The 24,717-nt window shown below is 49.0% G+C and overlaps 1 pseudogene across 1 annotated transcript; it reads left to right on the plus strand.

Annotated features, from left to right (window-relative positions):
- On the plus strand, positions 6,181 to 11,735 carry LOC110257674 (annotated as a pseudogene). The gene is made up of 2 exons (XR_002340610.1): positions 6,181 to 6,202; positions 11,125 to 11,735. The product of XR_002340610.1 is annotated as a 60S ribosomal protein L12 pseudogene (transcript).

The raw sequence follows: 24,717 nt of genomic DNA on the forward strand, positions 1-24,717 counted from the left end.
ACTGCTCTGAGAGACCCCCCAGACAGCTGCGATGCGACACCCGGGGCGCGGACCACCCAAACACCCGAGAGCCTTCACGCTCTGTGGACACAGATCCCTAAATTGTTTCAAAACCCCATACCTTAGAGACAGACCCCCAGGTGGGGCTGAGACACCTGGAAGAGAGTGTCATCCCAGAGGCCTTGCTCCCTGGAACATAATGCCGCAACCAACTCCAACTCAAGCCCTGGACACAGACCCCCAAGGAGCCGTAGAGATCTCACAGCCCAGGAGCAGACCCCATTCCAAGAAGTCCAACCCTGGGAAACAGATGTCCACACAGCTCAGAGACCTCACAACTTCTGACACTGACCCCTAAACAGTCGAGGGCCAGGGCATCCTAGGAAAGACTACTGAACACGTCAGAGACCTCACGCTTTGTTTTTGTTTTGTTTTGTCATTTTCGGGCTGCACTGCAGCATATGGAAGTTCCCAGGCTAGGGGTCAAACCAGAGCTACGGCTGCCGGCCTACACCACAGCCACAGCCACACCAGATCCGAGCCTCGTCTGTGACCTACACCACAGCTCATGGCAACGCCGGATCCTTAACCCATTGAGCAAGGCCAGGGATCGAACCCAGCTCCTCATGGATACTAGTCAGGTTCATTACCCCTGAGCCACGACGGGAACCCCTCACCTCACGATTTGTAACCCACATACCCAAAGAGCTTGGAGACCCACACATCTGGACACGGATCCTCCACACAGCTTACAGACCTTATGTCCTGTGACGCAAATCCCAACTAACTGAGGTCACACGTCCTGGACACAGACCTCAGCTTAGAACCCTCACATCCGAGGCTAATCGCCCCCAAACAGCTCCGAATCATCACACTCTAAACACAGACCTCCCCATGGGGGAGAAATAGAGCACCCTGGACTCAGATCTCAAAAGCCCTCCCAGGAGTTCCCGTCGTGGCTCAGTGGTTAACAAATCCGTCTAGGAACCATGAGGTTGCGGGTTCGATCCCTGGCCTTGCTCAGTGGATTAAGGATCCAGCATGACATGAGCTGTGGTGTAGGTTGTAGACATGGCTCGGATCCCACGTGGCTGTGGCTGTGGCCGGTGGCTACAGCTCCGATTAGACCCCTCATCTGGGAACCTCCATATGTTGCAGGAGCGCCCTTAGAAAAGGCGAAAAGACAAAAAAAAAAAAAAAAAAAAAAAAAAAAACAACCCTCCCAGAACTGCCACCTGGTACCCATCTCTGGGAAGATTTCAGACACCTGACCCTCGTGGACACAGATCTCCAAACAGCCCAGAAACCTCCCATCCTCGCCCCTGGGACACAGACCCACAGCAGCTTGGGGACCTCGCATGGTGGACGCAAGGCTCTCAAATAGCTCAGACCACTTCGAACCAGTGAGGCAGCCACGAAAACGACTCTGACATAGGACAGCCTGGCTACGGGTGCCCACGTGACTCAAACACCTCACCTTATGGGACAGAACCCCTCAAAGAGTTCATGCACCTCACAACCTGGAAAGCAGACCCACAAACAGGCCAGACACCTCGCAGGCAGACACCTGACACCAAAAGGCTCAGAAGTTAACAAACCTTATGCCCTAAGACACAGGACCCCCCACCCCTACCCAGCTCAGAAACATAACAACCTGCACACAGACCCACAAACACCCAAGAGACATCATAAGCCGGTGACAGAACCCCGAACCGCTCCGAGACCTCCAACCCCAGAAATAGACCCCCCCCCCCAGGAAGTCAGAGACCTTGCACCCTGGGACCAAGCCTCGCCCTAACCCCTGCGGAGTGACCTTAATCTTGGAAACACACCCTCGCAGTTAGGGACCTCACCACCCCAGGGTACAAAGATCAGAGATCTCACACCCTGGGACACAGAGGGCGAAGCATCTCAGAGGCCTGACGCAGGAGAAAGACCTCAAACTTTGGAAAAAGATTCTGAAACTGCTCTGAAAAACAAACACGCTGAAAAATAAAACCCCCAGCATCACAGAGAACTCATCCCCCGGGACATGGGCGCAAAACAGTTCAGAGAGGTGGAGCCCAAAAGGCTCAGCCACCTCCCACCTGAAAAGAGAGATTTCTAAGCAGTTCACAGAGTTGAGAGATTTCACACACTGAAGCAAGACCTGCAAAGAACCCAGAAACAGCACTAACCGGTACACACCCATCCCCTCCCCCATGAAAAGCTCAGAGAGGAGTTCCCTTGTGGCACAGCAGGTTAGGGATCCAGCGGTGTCACTGCAGCAGCTCAGGTCGATGCTGTGGCTTGGGTTTGATCCCACGCCCGGGACCTTCCACATGCTGCAGGCACAGCCAAAATGGAAATGAAAGGAAAGGCAACAAATAAAATAAATAAAATGAAATAATAAAAAATAGAAAATAGGAGTTACCGTCGTGGCGCAGTGGTTAACGAATCCGACTAGGAACCATGAGGTTGAGGGTTCGATCCCTGCCCTTGCTCAGTGGGTCAAGGTTCCGGCGTTGCCGTGAGCTGTGGTGTAGGTCGCAGACGTGGCTCAGATCCTGCGTTGCTATGGCTCTGGCATAGGCTGGCAGCTGCAGCTCCGATTCGACCCCTAGCCCGGGAACCTCCATATGCCGCAGGAATGGCCCAAGAAGTGGCAAAAAAGACAAAAAAATAAAATAAAATAAAATAAAAATAAAATGAAATAGTAAAATAAGAAAATAAATAAAATGAAATAATAAAAATAGAAAATAAAATGAAATAGTAAAATAAGAAAAGAAAATAAATAAAATGAAATAATAAAAATAGAAAATAAAATAATAAAATAAATAAAATGAAATAATAAAAAATAGAAAATAAAAAATAAATAAAATCTCAGAGCTCTTGACCTTGGAACAAACCTCTAAATGAGTCAGATAGCTCACACCCTAGGAAGGAGGCCTCCCGAAAAGAAGAGCCTTCGCATCTGAAAATATGTCCCAAACAGGTCCTGGAACTCTCAAGCCAAAAGAACGTAGGTACCACATACTCTAGGACAGTCACCCAAACAGCTCAGTGAACTCACCCATGGAATGTAGACCCGAAAATGCTCAGAACTCCCAAATCCAGGATTCAGAAGTCCTTCTGAGACCTAGGATACAGCCCCTAAAATACTGTGCAAAGAAAGTACGCTGTATATAGAACATTGAGTAATTCAGAGACTTTAAATTGTGGGACATACCCACCTGAACAGATCAGGAACCTCACACCCTGGATCATATACACGAAAACAGCTCAGAGAATTCAAATTCTAGGAAATACACGCCCTGAGAGAACAGACCTCACATCCTGTGACATAGTCACAAAAAGATCAAACACCACATGCGCCAAGATATATGCTCATAAGCATTTCAGAGAAAAAGCATCCAGGACACCTGTACACAGATCAGAGCACACAGATCCTGGGAAACAACCCAAAGAATGCACCAGGGACCCATACCCACAAAGAGACCAGAGGCTCAAATCCTGAGATAAAAATACCAAATGGCTCGGAGATCTCAGATGCTGGGACAAAGCAAGACAGGTCAAAACCTTGTAACCTGGGACACAGAGCCCCAGTCAGATGAGACACTGGTGATGGACATACAGGAAGAGACCCTTTTGTCTTTTTAGGGCTACACCTGCGGCACATGGAGGTTCCCAGGCCAGGGGTCTAATTGGAGATGTAGCTGCTGGCCTACACCACAGCCACAGCAACGCCAGGTCCAAGCTGCGTCTGCGACCCACACCACAGCTCACGGCAATTGCAGATCCTTAACCCATTGAGCAAGGCCAGGGATTGATCCTGCAACCTCATGGTTCCTAGTCGGATTCATTTCCGGTGCACCACAACGGGAACTCATCTTTTTTTTTTTTTAATTTTTATTTTTATGGCCCCATCCAAGGCATACAGAGTTTCCAGGCCAGGGACTGAATCTAAGCCACAGCCTCAACCTATACCACAGCTGTGGCAATGTTGGATCCTTAACCCACTGCACTGGGCGGGGAATCAAACCTGTGCCTCCACAGCAACCTGAGTTGCGGTGCAGATAATATCAGATCCTTAACCCGCTGTGCCACAGCGGGAACTCCAGGTATCTCATGTCTTGAAGTACAACCACAAACAAATGTGACGCCCCGGGACATGCACCTTCAAGTAGATGAGAGACTTCACATCCTTGGGCGTACACCCACAGATGGGTAATAGTCTTTGCAAACTGGAAATACACACAGGACTAGATGAAAGACCTCTCTTCCTGGGACATAAATCCCCAAAGAGGTCAGAGAACTCACGTCTGAGGACATAGGAGAGACCTCAGTCCGTAAGACACAAAATATCAGACAGAGAACATACACCACAGATGTACACCTGCAAAGGGATCAGATACTGCCCACCCTGGGATATACGTCGAAAAAGCCCAGAGGTGGAGTTCCCGTTGTGGCGCAGCAAAAACGAATCCGACTAGGAACCATGAGGTTGCGGGTTCGATCCCTGGCCTTGCTCAGTAGGTTAAGGATCTGGCGTTGCCAAGACCTGTGGTGTAGGTCACAGACACGGTTTGGATCCCGTGTTGCTGTGGCTGTGGTGTAGGCTGGCATCTGTAGCTCCAATTGGACCCCTAGCCTGAGAACCTCTGTATGTTGCGGGTATGGCCCTAAAAAGCCAAAAAAAAAAAAAAAAAAAAAAAGAAAAGAAAAGAAAAGAAAAGCCCAGAGGGAGGCACATTCTAGGAAATGTATTTTAAAATCCTGGGATGGAGTTCTTGTGGTTCAGTGGGTTAAGAACCCGACATAGTGTTCATGAAAATGCGCGTTCAATCCCTGGCCTCACTCAGTGGGTTAAGGATCCTGCATTGCTGCAAGCTATGGCATTGGTCACAGTCTCAACTTGGATCCTGAATTTCTGTGGCTGTGGTGTAGGTTAGCAGCTGTAGCACCAATTCGACCCCTAGCCCAGGAACTTCCATATGCCACACATACGGCGGAAAGAAAGAAAGAAAGAAAGAAAGAAAGAAAGAAAGAAAGAAAGGAAGGAAGGAAGGAAGGAAGGAAGGAAGGAAGGAAGGAAGGAAGGAAGGAAGGAAGAAAGAAAGAAAGAAAGAAAGAAAGAAAGAAAGAAAGAAAGAAAGAAAGAAAGAAAGAAAGATCCTGGGAAACACATCCACAAAAAGATCAAAGACCACACAGCCTTGGACACATACCGGTGAACAGTTTGGGATTTCACATCTTAGAACACAGGGCAAGAAACAAATCAGAGATCTCAAACTCTGGATGACACACAGGAAGCCATCATACCCTGGGACATAACAGTGGCAGAACTGTTCCCGGACCTCACCTGCTGCGAAATACACACAGAAACAGATCAGAAACCTCGTATCCCAGGAACACACCCTCAGATAGATCACAGATATGAAATCCTGCAAAACGCATCCACACACCATTCACAAACCTTGCTTCCTGGAACATACAACAAACAAATCAGAGACCTCACATTCGGTGACTACACCGAAAGCCCTGAATTTCTGAAAAAACAGCGCACACAGATCAAAGACCTCCCACCAGCAGCAAGGTGTACACACAAAGTGGAGAGGGAGAGGTATTCTGGAATAGATGCCCACAAACAGCTCTGCCACAATCACATATCAGGAAATACACGCACAAACACCTCAGAGACGTCACATCTTTGGAGCGACACCAAACAGATCAAACGTGCAAATCAGGAGTTCCTGTCATGGCTCAGGGGTTAATGAACCCAACTAGCATCCATGAGGTTTGATCCCTGGCCTTGCTCAGTGGGTCAAGGACCCGGCGTTGCCGTGAGCTATGGTGTAGGCCGACAGCTGTAGCTCTGATTGGACCCCTAGCCTGGGAACCTCCATATGCTGCGGGTGCAGCCCTGAAGAAAGACAAAAGACAAAAGACAAAAAAAAAAAAAAAACCAACAACATGCAAATCCCACAGAGAAAGAGATGGGTCCTTGCACACCCGCAAAGAGATCAGGGGGGCTTGGGTTTTCGGACGTAAACTGACAAAAAGACTAGAGACCTCACAGCCTGGAGCAAACAAAACAAAACAAAGACTTCAAATCCTGCAACATCCATCCACAGTCAAGTTCAATACTCCATATGCTGAAAAACACATCCAGAAAATACACCAGATGGCAGACGTGACATCATGGGGCCCAGCCCACAAAGAGGTCAGAGGATTCAAGCACTGTAGCTTCCCACCGCTTGCTCTCTCCCTGACCTGGGCTTCTGCCATCATATCACTGTTTTCTATTTTTGTTTTGCTTTTTAGGGCTGCACCTGTGGCGTATGGAGGTTTCCAGGCTGCCGGGGCGGCGGAGGGCGGGGGGGGGGGTGTCGAATCGGAGCTGCAGTTGCATCTGCGACCTACACCACAGCTCACGGCAACGCTGGATCCTTAACCCACTGAGCGAGGCCAGGGATCGAACCTGCATCTTCATGGATACTAGTTGGTTTTGTTTCTGCTGCACCACGATGGGAACTGCCAGCACATTGTCTTTTGTGACTTTCCTGCTGTCCTCACATGGCCCTCCCTGTCTCACCAGACACAGTCACTCCATCTTCTCTGATCCTCTTTCAGTCACAAAGCCCATTAGGATTATACTGGATCCTCCTAGGTCATCTCCAGTCTCAGCACGCTTATGAATACATACCTTCCAAGTCCCCTTTTCCAGGTAAAACAACATATCAACACGTTCCAGGCATGGGGTGAGGACATATTGGATGATCCGTTATTTGCCCAAACAGAATAGCCCTGCAGAAAAACGAAAGGAAACCTCACATCCTGGGACATATGCCCACGAAACGCTGAGGGAATTAACATCGGAAGTCCCGCGGAGACCTTCCAGGGAGATCAGAGTCCAAAGAGGTGAGAGACCATCCACCCCAGGGACGTACGTGCAAAAGATGACAGAGCTGCACATTCTGGAACATTCAGCAAATACCGCTAAGAGTCCTCACACTCTAAGAGTTAAATCCACAAGGATATAAAAGAACTCACTCTCTGGGACACTCCTCCCAAACCTGACATGCTATGATAGACACTCACAAAGAGGTCAGAGAGCCACATGCTAGGACCCCCTAACAGACCAGACCTCTGACTCTGGGACATCCAGAGTAGAAAAAAGCCCACATATTGTTTCTTTTTCTTTCTCTTTCTCTCTCTTTCTCTCTCACACACACACATCAGAGACACACACATATATCAGAGACCTCACAAACTGGGACATATAACCCCAAATAGAATAGACCTTATGGGGTTCTCTTGTGGCTCAGCCGGTTGAGGACCTGGCATTGTCACTGCCACAGCTTGGGTCACTGCTGTGGCATGGGTTTCATCCCTGGCCCAGAAACTTCCATGTGCTTCAGAGGCCACCAAAAAGAATAGACCCCCCCCTTTTTTTTTTTGCTTTTTAGGGCTGTGCCCATGGCATACGGAGGTTCCCAGGCTAGGGATCCAATCGGAGCTGTAGCTGCTGGCCTACACCACAGCTCACGGCAATGCCAGATCCTTAACCCACTGAGTGAGGTCGGGGATAGAACCCGCAACCTCATGGTTCCTAGTTGGATTCATTTCCACTGCGCTATGATGGGAACTCCAAGAACAGACCCTTTTTACAAACACACCCAAGGAGGTGACCCACTCATGTGTGACACACACACACCAACAGATCTGAGAAATATAACCCAAGCCACACTAGAGACCTCCAATTCTGCAATGTGAACCAGCCAACCAACGTGGACCTTGTGTGCTGGTTAACATCCCCAGATACAGACAGACACCAGGAATCCTGGGGGCGCACAGACTCAAGATCAGAGAGCTCAGATCCTGGGAGGCACACCCACAGAGCACGTCTCAGAAACCAGCGACAGTCCCCAGGGGCATGGAAACACACCCATGGGAGAGCTGGCAACCTGGGACAGGCGCCTACAACGAGATCAGAGGCCTGGAGTTCCCACGTGGTGAAATGGGGATGGGCAGCGTCTCTGCAGCACCCGGACGCAGGTCCAATCCCTGGCCTGGCATAATGTGTTAAGGATCTGGCATTGCCCTAGCGGCTGCGTAGGTCCCAACCGTGGCTTGGATCTGAACCCTGGCCCTTGGAGCTTCTCTATGCTGTGGGGCAGGCAAAAAAGAAAAAAAATACCAGAGGCCTCACATTCTGAAATAAACACCGAGCACCAGCTCAGAAATCTCATATCTCAGGGGAGTTCCCGTCGTGGCTTGGCGGAAACGAATCCGACGAGGAACCATGAGGTTGTGGGTTTGATCTCTGGCCTCGCTCAGTGGGTTAAGGATCCGGCATTGCTGTGAGCTGTGGTGTAGGTCACAGATGCAGCTCAGATCTGGAGTGGCTGTGGTATGGTATAGGCTGGCAGCTGTAGCTCTGATTCCACCCCTAGCCTGGCAACCTCCATATGCCTCCTTGAGTGCAGCCCGAAGAAGCAAAAAAAAAAAAAAGAAAAAGAAAAAAAGAAAAGAAATCTCATATCCTGAATATATCTATCCATATCTACCTACCTATCTATCTATCTAGATATCGATATCAATAGACCTTAATAGATGAGAATCTCACTTTGTGGCATATATGCCAACTAACAAGTAAAAAATGTTTAAAATGGAGTTCCCGTTGTGGCTCAGTGTTTACGAACCCAACTAGTATCCATGAGGATGCGGGTTCAATCCCTGGCCTCGCTCGGTGGGTTCAGGATCCGGCATTGCTGTGAGCTGTGGTGTAGGCTGGCAGCTGCAGCTCCGATTCAACCCCTAGCCTGGGAACTTTATATGCCATAGGTGCGGCCCTAAAAAGCCAAAAAAAAAAAAAAAAAAAAAAAAAAGCTTAAAATATTCCCATAAAACATTAGCCATCTGACAACCTGGAATGAATATATATATACACATACATACACACACACACACACACACACACACACACATATACACCACAAACAGCGCGCATGCCCAAAACATCAGAGCCCTGAAATCCTACGACGTGCATTGAGAAAGAGATGAGAGAACTCAAGTCGTGGGTGACTCCCATCAAACACATCAAAGACTCCACACTCTTGTTCATTTCCCAGTGAAAAGATCAGGCCCCTCGCGCTATCGGACACGTAGCCGCACACGGATGAGGGAAGTCCCATCACAGCACATAGACCTGGCTTCACTCACCAGCAAACATAACAGCGACGGCACGTCCCGAGACTAAGACACATGAACCGATCGGGATGCCTTCTCACATCCTGGGACATAAACCCAGAAACAGAGCAGGGGTTTCAAGCGCAGAGAAATGTCCCCGCAAAGGGTTCAGAATCCTTCCACCCCAACAGTTCAGAGAACTCACAGCCTGGGACCTGGACCCGACCAGGGATCAGAGAGACCTCCTCTCCTAGGATATATACCCGCAAATGGCTGGGACCGCACATTCTGGGACACACACCATCAAAGCGATCGGAGACCTCCTATCTTGGTTCCAACACCCGCGCACAAATCAGAGACCTCCCACACATTCACAGAATGTGGCGCTCACGCCTGGGATGTGCACTGAAGGCCAGAGAGAGACATGACAGCTTGGGACACTGTGATCATTTCTCTTTCCCCTCCCTCCCCCTCCCTCCCTCCTTTCTTTCTCTTTTATTCTTTCTTTCTTTCTTCTTCTTTTTTTTTTTTTTTTGCTTTTTAGGGCCACACCTGGGGCATATGGCAGTCCCCAGGGTAGGGGTGCAATCAGAGCTGCAGCTGCCGGTCTACACCACAGCCACGGCAATGCAGGATCTGAGCCGCATCTGCAACCTACACCACTGCTCGCGGCAACGCCAGATCCTTAACCCACTGAGCAGGGATCGAACCTGTGTCCTCATGGAGATTAGTCAAGTTGTTAACCTCATGAGCCATAATGGGAACTCCCCCCTTTCTTTCTTTCTGAAAAGAAGGCCCCATTTATTCCATTTCCTTTTTCTTTTTTTGGCTGCACCCATGGCACACGGAAGTTCCCCAGTCAAGGTTCAAATTCTAGCCACAGCTGCCACCAGATCCTTAACCCACTGTGCTGGGCCAGGGATAGAACCTATGGCTCCACAGAGACAAGCTGGATCCCTAACCCCCTGCGCCACAGCTGGAACTCCTTATTCCATTTCTTAAAAGCGCAGGCCTTTAATCTCCTCAGGAATTGCTGCTGTAACAAACCACCATAATCTTATTGCCATAAAACAAACACAAATTTGTTCTCTTACATTTCTGTGCATCAGAAGATGGCTAAGGAGTGGCCCAGGGTAAAAGTCAAGAGCTGACCTCCTTCTGGAGTTCCTAAGGAAGAATCTAGTTACTGGAATTCCTGCTGAGGCTCAGTGGTTAATGAACCTGACTAGTATCCATGAGGACTCGAGTTCAATCCCTGGCCTCGCTCCGTGGGTTAAGGATCTGGTGTTGCCGTGAGCTGCAGTGTAGGTCACTGACGCGGCTCGGATCCTGCATTGCTGTGGCTGTGGTGTAGGCCAGCAGCTATAGCTCTGATTGGACCCCTAGTCTGGGAACCTCCAGATGCTGTGAGTGTCGCCCTTAAAAAAAAAAAAAGAAAAAAAGACAAAAAAAAAATCTAGTTCCTACTGGCCACTTGCCTTTCCCTAGCTTGTGACCCCCCTCGTCTGTCTGCAAAGTCAGCAGGGTTTCATCTTCAAATCTCTCTCTCTGTATTCATCTTTCCATCTCTCTTTGATCTCTGCTTCTGTCGTGAGTCACCTTTTCTGACTCTGCTTCTGTCGCTACATAGCGTTCTCTGACTCTTGCCTTCGTGCCTCCCCCATGTCATGACACCTGCAATCACACCGGGCCGGCCCAGGTGATCCAGGGAATCCCAGGACGCTTAACTTAATCATACCTGCAAAGCCCCCCTTTTCCAGGTAAATTAACATAATCATAGGTTCCAGGGATGAGCAAGTGGACCTCTTAGGGGGGCTGCTTTTCAGCCACCAGAGAAACACATGCACAAACAGCTCACAGACCTCACACCCTGCGTCTCACAGTTCCAATTAGATGAGACACCTCCCACCCTCTAACATACAGCCAAAAAGAACGGAGAGACACACATTTGAGAACACCTACGTACGTACGACTCAGCCATAAAAAGGAACACAATCGGGAGGACGCCAAGGTGCAACTTTCTTCAGTCGTCCCGAATCTGGGTTCATCCGACACCAGCCACCTCCACCAGGCCGAGATCAAAGTCGTGTACCTGAGATGCACCGGTGGAGAAGTCGGTGCTACATCTGCCCTGGCCCCCAGGATCGGCCCCTTGCGTCTGTCTCCAAAAAAGGTTGGTGATGACATCGCCAAGGCAACTGGTGGTTGGAAGGGTCTGAGAATTACAGTGAAACTGACCATTCAGAACAGACAAGCCCAGATCGAGGTGGTACCTTCTGCCTCTGCCCTGATCATCAAAGCTCTAAAGGAGCCGCCAAGAGACAGAAAGAAGCGGAAAAACATTAAGCACAGTGGAAACATCACTTTTGATGAGATTGTCGACATTGCCTGACAGATGCGGCACCGCTCTTTAGCTAGAGAGCTTTCTGGAACCATTAAAGAGATGCTGGGGACTGCTCAGTCTGTGGGATGCAATCTTGATGGCCGCCACCCTCATGACATCATAGATGACATCAACAGTGGTGCAGTGGAATACCCAGCTAGCTAAGAACTGCAAAGAAAAAGATTTGACAACAACAACAAAAAAGAACACAATCATGCCATTTGCAGCAACATGGATGGAACTAGAGACTCTCATCCTAAGTCAGAAAGAGAAAGACAAATACCATATGATATCACTTGTACGTGGAATCTAATATATAGCACACAGGAACCTCTCCACAGAAGAGAAACTCATGGACTTGGAGAACAGACTGGTGGTTGCCAAGGGGGAGAGGGAGGGAGTGGGATGGACTGGGACTCTGCCTTTGTAATGGATAAGCCATGAGATCCTGCTGTGTAGCACTGGGAACTCTATCTGGTCACTTGTGATGGAGTCTGATAATGTGAGAAAAAATAATGTATACATGTATGTGTGACTGGGTCACCTTGCTGTACAGTAGAAAATTGACAGAGCACTCTAAACCAGCTATAATGGAAAAAAATCAAAACCCCCAAAAAAAAAAAAAAAGAACACCTACAGAGTTCCCGTTGTGGCTCAGTGGTTAGGAACCATGAGGTCGTGGGTTCAATCCCTGGCTTCACTCAGTGGGTTAAGGATCTGGCATTGCTGTGAGCTGTGGTGTAGGTCGCAGACGTGGCTCAGATCCCGGATTGCTGTGGCTGTGGCTGCAGCTGCAGCTCTGATTCAACCCCTAGCCTGGGAACTTCCATATGCCTGGGGTGCAGCCCTAAAAAGACAAAAAAAAAAAAAAAAAGAACACCTACCCCCGCCAAATGCTCAGAGTCCTCAATTACTTGGCATTAAACTCACCAGCTGGGAGACACACAGACACAAATTGCAGACAGAAACATCTTCTTAGACATAAACCCACAAACGGGTCATAATCCACAAACTTGGACATGTAGCAGCAGACTGAATGGACCTCACACCCTTGATGAACCCACACAAAGAGATGGGGCACTCACACACTGATAAACACTCACAAACAGATCAGAGAGCTTATGGGAGAAATACCGCCAAAAAGAGATCACATCATGGTCATTCAACTATAAATATAATAAAATTCATTGAATTATTTTTTAAAAAAAGAGATCACTCAGAGTTCCCATCATGGCTAAGTGGGTTACGAACCCGACTAGTATCCATGAGGATGTAGGTTCCATCCCTGGCCTCACTCATTGGGTTCAGGATCTGGCATGGCTGTGACTGTGGCATAGGCCAGCAGCTGCAGCTCCAATTCAGTCCCTAGCCTGGGAACTTCTATATGCCATAGGTGTGGCCCTAAAAAAAAAACAAAACATAAAATAAAATAAATTTTAAAAATGAAAGCAATCACAGCTCTCAAATCATGCAATATCAAGTTCCCTGATGGCCTAGAGGTGAAAAGATCTGATGGTGTCTCTGCTGTGGCTCGGGTTCCCTGGCCCGGGAACTTCCGCAGTCTGTGGAGGAGATAAAAAAAAAAAAAATCTTGCAACATGAAACTCCAAACAAACATCCACGAACAGATCAGAGCCCTCACTACCTGAGCTAGATTCCCACAAACAAATCGGAGACCTCAAATCCTGCAACACATACCCACCATCAAGTCAGAGACCTCACAGGCTAGGACAGAAGAAGAGCTGGAGACCAATCATAGACTTGAGATCTTCCAACACACCCCCCCCCAAAAGGTCAGAAAGGAGTTTCCGCTGTGGCATAACAGGATCGACAAGTGTCTCTGCAGCGCCAGGATGCAAACTCCACCCCCCGGCCAGACCCAGCTTGCACCTGCGGCTTGGATCTGATCCCTGGCCCGGGAACTCCATGTGCCAGAGGGGGCCAAAAAAAAAAAAATCAGAGAGCTTATATTCCGGGACATCTTTCCAAACAGGTCAGAGGTTTCAAACAAAGGGAAAGGACGCACTGAGAGTTCATTAACCTCACAGCCTGAACATAGACACCTTCAGATCAGATAAATATATAGATCCAGACAAAGATACGAATACATAGACCCAGATACACACATATATCAGCAACCAGAGCAGAAATCTCGGGAGCTTGGAAGTATCCTCCCTAAACCCCAGAGATCTGACAACTGGGAACGCACATCCTTGGGGTAAACACCCACAGAGAGTTCAGAGACCGAACACTCCCTGAGGCGGGTCGAAAGCACATGGACCAGAGAACCCAGACCTCAGGAGAACCTCCTCACGCAGATCAGAAACTTCCCACTCTGGAGTTCCCATCGTGGCGCAGTAGAAACGAATCCGACTAGGAATCATGAGGTTGCGGGGTTCGATCCCTGGCCTCGCTCAGTGGGTGAAGGATCCGGCGTTGCCGTGAGCTGTGGGGTTGGTCACCGATGCGGCTTGGATCCCGAGTTGCTGTGGCTCTGGCGTAGGCCGATGGCTGCAGCTCCAATTGGACCCCTAGCCTGGGGACTGCCATATGCTGTGGCATAGCCCTAAAAAGACAAAAGACAAAAAAAAAAAAAAAGAAACTTCCCACTCTGATTCACTGGCCAGTGAAGACATCAGATAGTTGACACCATCAGATGCTACCCACAAATACATGAGGGCAGTCACATCTTGAGACACATGCCAACAAAGAGACTTCAGACATCACAACCTGGAAGTGGAGTCACAAACAGATCGGAGACCTCAAACACAAACAGTTCAGAGGCCTCGCACCACAGGACATACTCCATCCAGTAGATCAGGGAGCTGAAATCCTGGGATAAGCATCCACAAACAGATTCAAGACCTCACACACTGCACGTGAAGCCATAAAACCCCCACAGACTTCAAACTCTGCAACATATACCCACAAACAGATCGGAAACCCCAAGCCCTGGGTCCTCTATCACAAACCAACCAGGAAGTCCACATCCTGGGATATATTCCACAAACAATGCGAAGCCCAGAGGCACCTGAGACCCACACATAGATCAGCGATCTCAAATCCTGCAACGCACAACGACAATCAAGTCAGAGCCCTTGCGGGTGAAGACGACACCAGAAACAGATCAGAGACCTGACATCTTGCAACACAGATCCATTAACAGATCAGACAGCTCACGTGCTAAGACATTCACCAGCGACCAGATCAGAGGCCTCAAGTCAAGGGACCCACAGCCACAAAGAGCTCAGAAACCCCACACAGCCTGGACATACACACCGAAATAAATCAGAGACCTAACATCCTGGTATATGATCAAACCAATCAGAAACCTAGGAGGTCCCTTCGTGGCACAGTGGAAATGAATCCAGCTAGTATCCATGAGGATTCGGGTTTGATCCCTGGCCTCGATCAGTGGGTTGGGGATCCGGCGTTGCCATGAGCTGCGGTGTGGGTCACTTGCAGATGTGGCTTGGATCTGGTGTGGCAGTGGCTGTGGTGTAGGCTGGCAGCTGCAGCTCTGATTTGACCCCTAGCCTGGGAACCTCCATAGGCTGCAGGTATGGCCCAAAAAGCAAAAGAAAGAAAAAGAAAGAAACTTCCTATATCCCCCAAACAGATCAAAGACCTCACAACCTGGAATGCAACCCACAAACCTCGCAGAGACCTCACTTAGTAGAATGCACATACTAGAATGCCCCCAATCCACTCAAACACCTCGCATCCTGGGACACGCACAGAAAATGTGTGGGGACAGAACCCCACAAACAGCTAGAAGATGACGAGCTCTAGGACACCCACCCACCCAAACATTCAAAGACCTCTCAACAGGGTCCATACACCCACACATAGATGGGAGACCCTCACCAGCAGGCACACACTCATACATTGTGGCGTTTACATCCCGGGATGGGCACGAATGGCCAGATAGGGGCATCACAGCCCAGGCCACCATGCTCATTTCCCATCACCGCCGTAACAAGGCACAATCTCAGTGTCATAAAACAACACAAATGTATTCTCTTACTTTTCCACAGATCAGAAGCCAAAACTGGGTTTTAAAGGGCTAATCTCAAGTTGTTGGCAGAGCTGCGTTGCTCCTAGAGGCTCAAGGGGAGAAAATGTTTTTTTGCCTTTTCCAGTTTCTTTTTTTTTTTTTTTTTGTCTTTCTGTCTTTCCTGGAGCACATGGAGGTTCCCAGTCTAGGGGTCTAATCGGAGATGCAGCCACCAGCCTACACCACAGCCACAGCAACGCCAGATCCAAGCTGTGTCTGCGACCTACACCACAGCTCACGGCAACGCTGGATCCTTCACCCACTGAGCGAGGTCAGGGATCGAACCCACAACCTCAATGGTTCCTAGTCAGATTCGTTAACCCCTGAGCCATGATGGGAACTCTGTCTTTTCCAGTTTCTAAAGCTGCCTGCAATCCTTAGCTCCTGGCCCCTTCCTCCATCTTCAAAACTGGCAGTGTTTCGCTCTCACATCTCTTTTTTTTTTTTTTTTTGTTGTTGTTGTTTTGTTGTTGTTGTTGTTGCTATTTCTTGGGCCGCTCCCGCGGCATATGGAGGTTCCCAGGCTAGGGGTTGAATCGGAGCTGTAGCCACCGGCCTACGCCAGAGCCACAGCAACTCAGGATCCGAGCCGTGTCTGCAACCTACACCACAGTTCACGGCAACGCCAGATCGTTAACCCACTGAGCAAGGGCAGGGACCGAACCCGCAACCTCATGGTTCCTAGTCGGATTCGTTAACCACTGCGCCACAACGGGAACTCCTCACATCTCTTTCTGATCTCTATTTTGGTCATCACATCTGCTTCTTTGACTATCCTGCCTTCTGCAAGGACTTTTGTCATTACACTCTGCTCACCTGAAAAATTCAGGATAATCTCCTCCATCTCAAGGTGATTTGCTTAATCACAACTACAAAGGACGTTTTTCTTTTGGCCACACCTGCAGCGTATGGAACTTCCAGGGCCATGGGCTGAACCTGCGCCACAGCAGCAACCCAAGCCATAGCAGTGATAAACCAGATCCTTAACCTACTGAGCCACCAGGGAACTCCAATCGCATCTACAAAGGACCTCTTTTTTTAAAGTATAGTTTTGATTTACAATGTTATGTCAATTTCTGTTGTACAGCAAAGTGACTGAGTCCTACCCATATGTATACATTCTTTTTTCTTTTTCTCTTTTTAGGGCTGCACCTGCGGTATGTAGAGGTTCCTGGGCTAGGGGTCGAATCAGCGCTATAGGTGCCGGCCTACACCACAGCCACAGGCACCCCAAATCCGAGCCATGTCTGTGGCCTACACCACAGCTCACAGCAATGCCAGATACTTCACCCACTGAGTGAGGCCAGGGATCGAACCTGCATCCTCATGGATGCGAATCAGGTTTGTTTCCACTGAGCCACGGCGGGAACTCTTACAAAGGCCTTTTCAACTTCTCCTAGAGATTAGGACATGGATATTTTTTGGAGACTTTTATTCCACCAACCCCAGCTATACCACCCCAAGCAATTTAAAACATCCCATCCTGGAGTTCCCGTCGTGGCGTGGTGGTTAAAGAATCCGACTAAGAACCATGAGGTTGCGGGTTCGGTCCCTGGCCTCGCTCAGTGGGTTAAGGATCCGGTGTTGCCATGAGCTGTAGTGTAGGTCACAGACGTGGCTTGGATCTGGCGTTGCTGTGGCTCTGGTGTAGGCCGGCGGCTACAGCTCCGATTGGACCCCTAGCCTGGGAACCTCCACATGCTGTGGAAGCGGCCCTAGAAAAGGCAAAATGACAAAAAAAAAAAAAATCCCATCCTGATATGTATAGCCACAATCAGCTCACAGCCCTCACATTCTGTGCCCTACAATCCCAAAGACATTGGAGAGCCTCCCACCCTTGGCCGTACATCCAAAAAAAGAAGTGAGGCACACGTTCTGTGTCATCTGCCCACAAACAGGGTTGGGGCCTCACAAATGGGGACATATAACCCCAAATGGAAGACCCCTCGCTTCTTGGACAAACATACACAGAGAGATCAGAAATTCAAATCCTGTGACAGAAAAGCAAAAACAGAAGAGAGACCTCATCTGAGAAATATACCCACACGCAGAAGAAAGACCTCACACCCCGAAACATACCCTGCAAAGAGATCAGAGATTTCGAGTCTGGCAACACCCACCCACACACAAGGAAGGGATCTCACATTCTAGGAAACATGCCTTGAAGCTGACTCTACACCTGACCTCTTCACAAAGTATCCACAAAGAGTTTAGAGGGCTCCTATCTTGGGACTCAGACCCACCAAAAGATCAGAGACCTCAAGCCATGTGAAATACATTCATAATGAGCTTCACACCTCACACCTAGGAGTTCCCATCGTGGCTCAGCAGAAATGAATCTGACTGGCATCCATGAGGACACAGGTTCTATTCCCTGGCCTCGCTCAGTGGGTGAAGGATCTGGCATTGCCGGGAGCTGTGGTGTGGGTCACAGATGCGGCTCAGATCCCACATTGCTGTGGCTGCGGCGAAGGCCGGTGGCTACAGCTCCGATTGGACCCCTAGCCTGGGAACCTCCATATGCCGTGGGTGCGCCCCAAAAAGCCAAAAAAAAAAAAAACCCAAAAAAAAAAGCCTGTGAAACATCCAAGACTTACCAACCTAGACATAACTCACACACACCTCAGAGGTCTCCCAGACAAACACACAACATCAGTGGACTGACTTCATGTCCCAGAACCTGTGGACTCACAGACAAGCCAGAGCCCACAGGTCCTGAGACAGACAGACACCCACGAAAACCTCAGAGCCCACGATTTTAGAGGGACACACACTCTCAAACAGAGACGTCTCGCCCCTGGTTCACACGCCCACACACAGATCAGAGACCGCCACCATCAGAGACATGCACTCACAAACACAGTGGGGTTCACGTCCTCAGATGGACAGACAGCCAGATAGAGACAGCCCAACCCGGGACGCTGTATTTCTTTTTTTTTTTTTTTCTTTTTAGGGCTACGCCTATGGCATATGAAGTTCCCATGCTAGGGGTCGAATCAGAGCTACAGCTCCCGGCGTACACCACAGCCACAACAATGCCAGATGTGAGCTGCGTCTGCAGCCTACACCACAGTTCATTCATGGCAATGCCAGATCCTCAACCCACTAAGCGAGGCAGGGATCGAACCTGTATCCTCATGGATACTAGTTGGGTCCATTACCACTGAGCCACATGGGGAACTCCCCAGGACACTGTATTTCATTTCTTTCTTTTTTACCACACCCACAGCACATAAGTGTTCCCAGGCCAGGGACTGTATCCGAGCCACAGCTGTGACCTACACCACAGCTGTGGCAGTGCTGGATCCTTAACCCACTGTGTCAGGCCAGGGATTGAACTCGAGCCACGGCAGAGACAACGTTGGATCCTTAACCTGCTGTGCCACAGCGAGAACTCTTGTGTTTCGTTTCTTATTGCTGTTCTAACAAATCACCACAATCTTAGTGTCATGAAAAACACGTATTTCTACATTATATTATATTTGTGTGGCTCAGAAACCTGAAAATGGGTCTTATTTTGTGTGTGTATGTGTGTCTTTTGTCTTTTTAGGGCCGCACCCATGGCATATGGAGGTTCCCAGGCTAGGGGTTGAATCAGAGCTACAGCTGCTGGCCTACACCACAGCCACAGCAACCCAGGATCCGCAGGATCCGAGCTGCGTCTGCGACCTACACCACAGCTCATGGCAAAGCCAGATCCTTAACCCACTGAGTGAGGCCAGGAATCGAACCCGCAACCTCATGGTTCCTAATCAGATTCGTTTCCACTGAGCCACAATGGGAACTCCTGAAAATGGGTCTTACAATACAAAATCAGGTGTAAACAGAGCTGTCTTCCTTCTGGAGACTCCACGGAGAATCCATTTTCTTGACTTTTCCAGTTTCTGGAGCTGCCTGCATTCTTGGTCCGTGGACCCTTCCTACATCTATAAAGGCCTAAGTGCTTCACATCCAAATCTCTCCGTTCTCAGAGTTCCCATTGTGGCTCAGTGGGTTAAGGACCTGACATAGTCTCCGTGAGGATTTGGGTTTCATCCCCAGCCTCGCTCAGTGGGTTAAGGACCCAGTGTTGCTGCCACAAGCAGAAGTGTAGGTTGCAGATGTGGCTCGGATCCCACTTTTCTGTGGCTGTGACACAGGCTGGCAAGCTGCAGCTTCATTTCTACCCCATTTGCTGCAGGTGCGGCCATAAAAATAAAAAAAATAATAAAGAAATCTCTTTTGCTTTTTTGTCTTTTGTCATTTTAGGGCTGCACCTGGAGCATATGGAGGTTCCCAGGCTTAGGGGTCGAATCGGAGCTACAGCTGCCAACCTACGCCACAGCCACAGCAACACAGGATCCGAGCTGCATCTGTGACCTACACCACAGCTCACAGCAATGCTGGATCCTTAACCCACTGAACGGGGCCAGGGATCAAACCTGCAACCTCATGGTTCCTACTTGGATTCGTTTCCGCTGAGCCACGACGGAAACTCCAGAAATCTCTTTGATTTCTGGTTTCTTTGTCACACCTCCTCCCAACTAGGGTTCCCTGGTCATATGCCCTTTGCTGGGACCTGTTGTTTGTCCGACTACAGACATATATACAAACAATTAGAAATGTCATATCCTAGGACATACTCCCATCAACAGCTCAAGGAGTTCACAAGCTGGAACACAACCTACCAACATCTCCGCCATCAGGTCACTGTCTCTGATCTGGTTCGTGTCATTACTTTGCATTCCTGACAATAACCGTCCTGTCCCCCTCATATCAGGGCCTTTGTGATGACACTGGATCCACCGAGAAAACCTAAGAAAAATCTCCCCACATCAAGATGTTAATGTAGTCACATCTGCCAAGTACCTTTTATTTTGTCATTGTTGTCTTTTTAGGGCCGCTCACGAGGTATAGGTAAGTTCCCAGGCTAGGGGTCGAATCGGAGCTACAGCTGCCAGCCTATACCTCAGCCACAACAACGCCAGATCTGAGCCACATCTGCAACCTACACCACAGCTCATGGCAACACCGGATCCTCGACTCCCTGAGCGAGGCCAGGGATTGAACATGTGTCTTCATGGATACCAGTCGGGTTCATTCCTGTTGAGCCCCAACGGGAACTCCCAAGTACTTTTTTTTTTTTTGCCAGATTTTTTTTTTTTTTTTTTTGTCTTTTTACCATTTCTTGGGCCGCTCCCGTAGCATATGGAGGTTCCCAGGCTAGGGGTCGAATTGGAGCTGTAGCCACCAGCCTACACCACAGCCACAGCACGCAGGATCCGAGCCGCGTCTGCAACCTACACCACAGCTCATGGCAACACCAGATCCTTAACCCACTGAGCAAGGCCAGGGATCAAACCTGCAACCTCATGGTTTCTAGTCAGATTCATTAACCACTGAGCCACGACGGGAACTCCCCAAGTACTTTTTAATATGTAAGGTCACATCTTCAGTTTCCAAGGATTAAGATGTGGGCATCTTTAGGAGGCCTTAGGCTGGCAGAGCAGAGAGATAAGCGCAAACAATTAGAGACCTCACATCACAAAACACACTCCCCCAAAAAGCTCAGAGGCCTAAAATCCTGGAACATACACCGGAAATAGGTCACATCCCTCCTCCGGAGTCACACATCTAGAAAGTGATCAGACACACAGACCTGAAGAGAACAGAGAGACATACACTGTGGGACATACACGCACAAACAGGTCTGAGGCCTCACAAATTGAGACACATACCCACAAAGAGAGAGACCTCGCCCTCTTGACTAACAAGCAAAGGACACAGAGCAAAAACGAAAAACAACTTCGCATACTGTGATAGGCACACCAACGAATTGGAGCCTTCATCCGTGAAGTACAACCAAAAATGGCTGAGAGACCACAAACCCGGCAGTCAGGAGTTCCCATCGCGGCTCAGCGGAAAGGAACCTGACTAGTATCCACAAGGACGCAGGTTCGATCCCTGGCCTCGCTCAGTGGGTTAAGGATCTGGTGTTGCTGTGAGCTGTGGTGTAGGTTGCAGATGCGGCTCGGATCCCCCGTGGCTGTGGCTGTGGTGCAGACTGGCAGCTATATCTCCGATCCGACCCCTAGCCTGGGAACTTCCATATGCTACAGGTGCGGTCCTAAAAGAAAAAGAAAAAGAAAAAAAACACAGCAGTCAGAACCCACAGCATGCTAGAGACCTCCTATCCTGGGAAATACTCCCAGAGTAATTAAAGACACTTGACCTCCTGGGGCATATTCCCACGGAGATGGGACACATACCTGCAGACAGATCAGAGGCCTCAACCCCGAGACATACACCCACAAAGAGCTCAGAAATCTCATACATTGAACAGAAATACTTGAACACACAATAAACCTCTCACCCTGTTACGATTGAGCATCCGGATCAGAAATCTCGAGAGTTCCTGTTGTGGTGCAGCAGAAACAAATCCTACTAGGAATCATGAGGTTGCAGGTTCGATCCCTGACCTTGCTCAGTGGGTTAAGGATCTCCGGTGTTGCCGTGAGCTGTGGTGTAGGTTGCAGACGTGGCTCAGATGTGGTGTTACTGTGGCTGTGGCTGTGACTGGCAGCTGTAGCTCTGATTAGACTCCTAGACTGGGAAACTCCAAATGCCACGATGCAGCCCTAAAACAAAAAAGCAAAAAAAAAAAAAAAATTTAAGAAATCTCACGTGCTTGCAATTAACACCAAAAACATCAGAGATCTAACACCCTCGGATGTATACCCTCCAACAGCTCAGGGAACTCACTCCTGGGACGTACATCCGCAAAGACCTCTGAGATCTTGGAGTTCCCACTGTGGTGCAATGGAATCGGCAGCGTCTCTGGAGCGCTGGGACACAGGTTTGAACCCCAGCCTGGCACCGTGGGTTAAGGATTGGGCATTGCCACCATGCTAGGACCCATGTTCAGAAACAGATCAGAGAGCTCACGTCCTGAAGAAACACCCTCAAACACATCAAAGTCCTTTTAATCTGGTTCATTTACCGGAAAACAGATCCAAATCTTCACACTATTAGATACACATTCAAACACACACACACACACACACACACACACACACACACACACACATACATACATCAAAGAGCTCACATCCTGGGATACACCACAACAAACAGATTAGAGACCTCACAACCTGGACATGTAACCACAAAGAGACCATAGACCTCAAAGCCTGCAGTTTGTGCCTTCAGAGAAATCAGAGACCTCACCCTCTGAGAAATATACCAACAAGCAGGTCAGGAGACACACATCATGGGATATACTCGAGAAAACATCGGAGACCACATGCAATCGGAGACCCCCACAAGTAGGTCAGACACCTTCAGTCCTACAGTGTACACCCACGGGCAAGTCCGAGACCAGACGCATTAGGAAAAAGAGCCAGAAACAGATCACAGAACAATTATCTTGTTTCACAGACCACAAAGAGATCAGAGAGCTCAGAGCACAGGACAGGTACTCACAAGAGATCAGAGGACTCAAGCCAAGGGACATACACAATGAGTCCTTTGAAACCTCACATCCTGGAAGTTCATAACTAAATAGGTTAGAGACTTCCTATTCTGGTAGAAGTAAAACCAAAGAAAGCAGAAAGTTCATTATCAGCAGAAACACATCCGAGGACTTCCCGCTGTGGTGCCGTGGATTGAGAATCCCACTGCAGGAGTTCCCGTTGTAGCTCAGTGGGTTAAGAATCTGACTAGTATGCACAAGGATGAGGGTTTGATTCCTGGACTCGCTCAAGTGGGTTAAGGATCTGGCATTGCTGTGGCTGTGGTGTCGGCAGCTGCAGCTCCAATTTGACCCCTAGCCTGGGAACCTCCATATGCCACAGGTGCACCCCTGAAAAGACTAAAAAAAAAAAAAAAAATCCCACTGCAGTGGCTCAGGTTGCTGTGGAAGCTCAGGTTTGATTCCTGGTCTGGCACCATGGGTATGGTTCAAAAACAGGTCATAACCCTAGAAAGGTCATAAACCAGTAAATAATCCCCCAAACTGATCAGAGACCTCACACCATGGGACCTATTGCCCCAAAGAGCTCACTGGCCTCACACACTGAGACATACACCCACAAACAAAACAAAACTTTACAACTGGGTTCATACAACCCACAAACACATCAGAGACCTTACTTTCTCGGCATACCCCCATGAAAGACACCTCACACAACTGGTAATTATAGTGACGAGCAGATCACCGGCCACAATTTCTGGAAGCTACATGCACAAACAAATCAGTCACCTGATATTCTGGGACAGACACCCATAGACATATCTGAGACCTCCTCTTCTTGTGAATATACCACAGAAGCTCACACCTGCGACCAACACACATACAAAGAGATAGGAGACCGCACATCCTGCAACACTGCACAAACAATCCAAATACCTAATTCCAGACATAAAGCCACTAACCCGAAAGTCAGCACCCTTGGGAATTATAACAATAAAGAGATGAAAGACCTCAAACTTTTTTTTTTTTTTGTAGGGCTGCACCCATGGCATATGGAGGTTCCCAGACTAGGGGTCCAATCGGAGCTGTAGCTGCCGGCCTGCGCCACAGCCACAGCCACACTAGATCTGAGCCGCATCTGCAACCAACACCACAGCTCAAGCCAACGCCGGATCCTTAAACCCCCTGAGCGAGGCCAGGGATGGAACTCGCGTCCTCATGGATGCTAGTCAGATTCGTTTCCACTGAACCACGATGGGAACTCCCAAAGACCTCAAACTCTTGCTACACGTTCGGAAAAGATCAGAGACCTTCCCTACAGAAACTTACGCAGGAAAACAGATCAGGGACTTCTGACTCTAAGACACCCAGCAACAGATCAGTGACCTCACACCCTGGGAAATACACCCACAAACAGACCTTGATATACACCAGTGAAGACAGACTTGCATACTAGTCTACAGCAACAAACAGATCAGAAAAAAACAAAAACAGGAGTTCCCGTCGTGGCACAGTGGTTAACAAATCCGACTAGGAACCATGAGGTTGCAGGTTTGATCCCGGGCCTTGCTCAGTGGGTTGAGGATCCGGCGTTGCCGAGAGCTGTGGTGTAGGTTGCAGACACGGCTCAGATAATGCGTTGCTGTGGCTGTGGCG

Source organism: Sus scrofa, chromosome X (assembly GCF_000003025.6).
Source record: "Sus scrofa isolate TJ Tabasco breed Duroc chromosome X, Sscrofa11.1, whole genome shotgun sequence".
NCBI lineage: Eukaryota > Metazoa > Chordata > Mammalia > Artiodactyla > Suidae > Sus > Sus scrofa.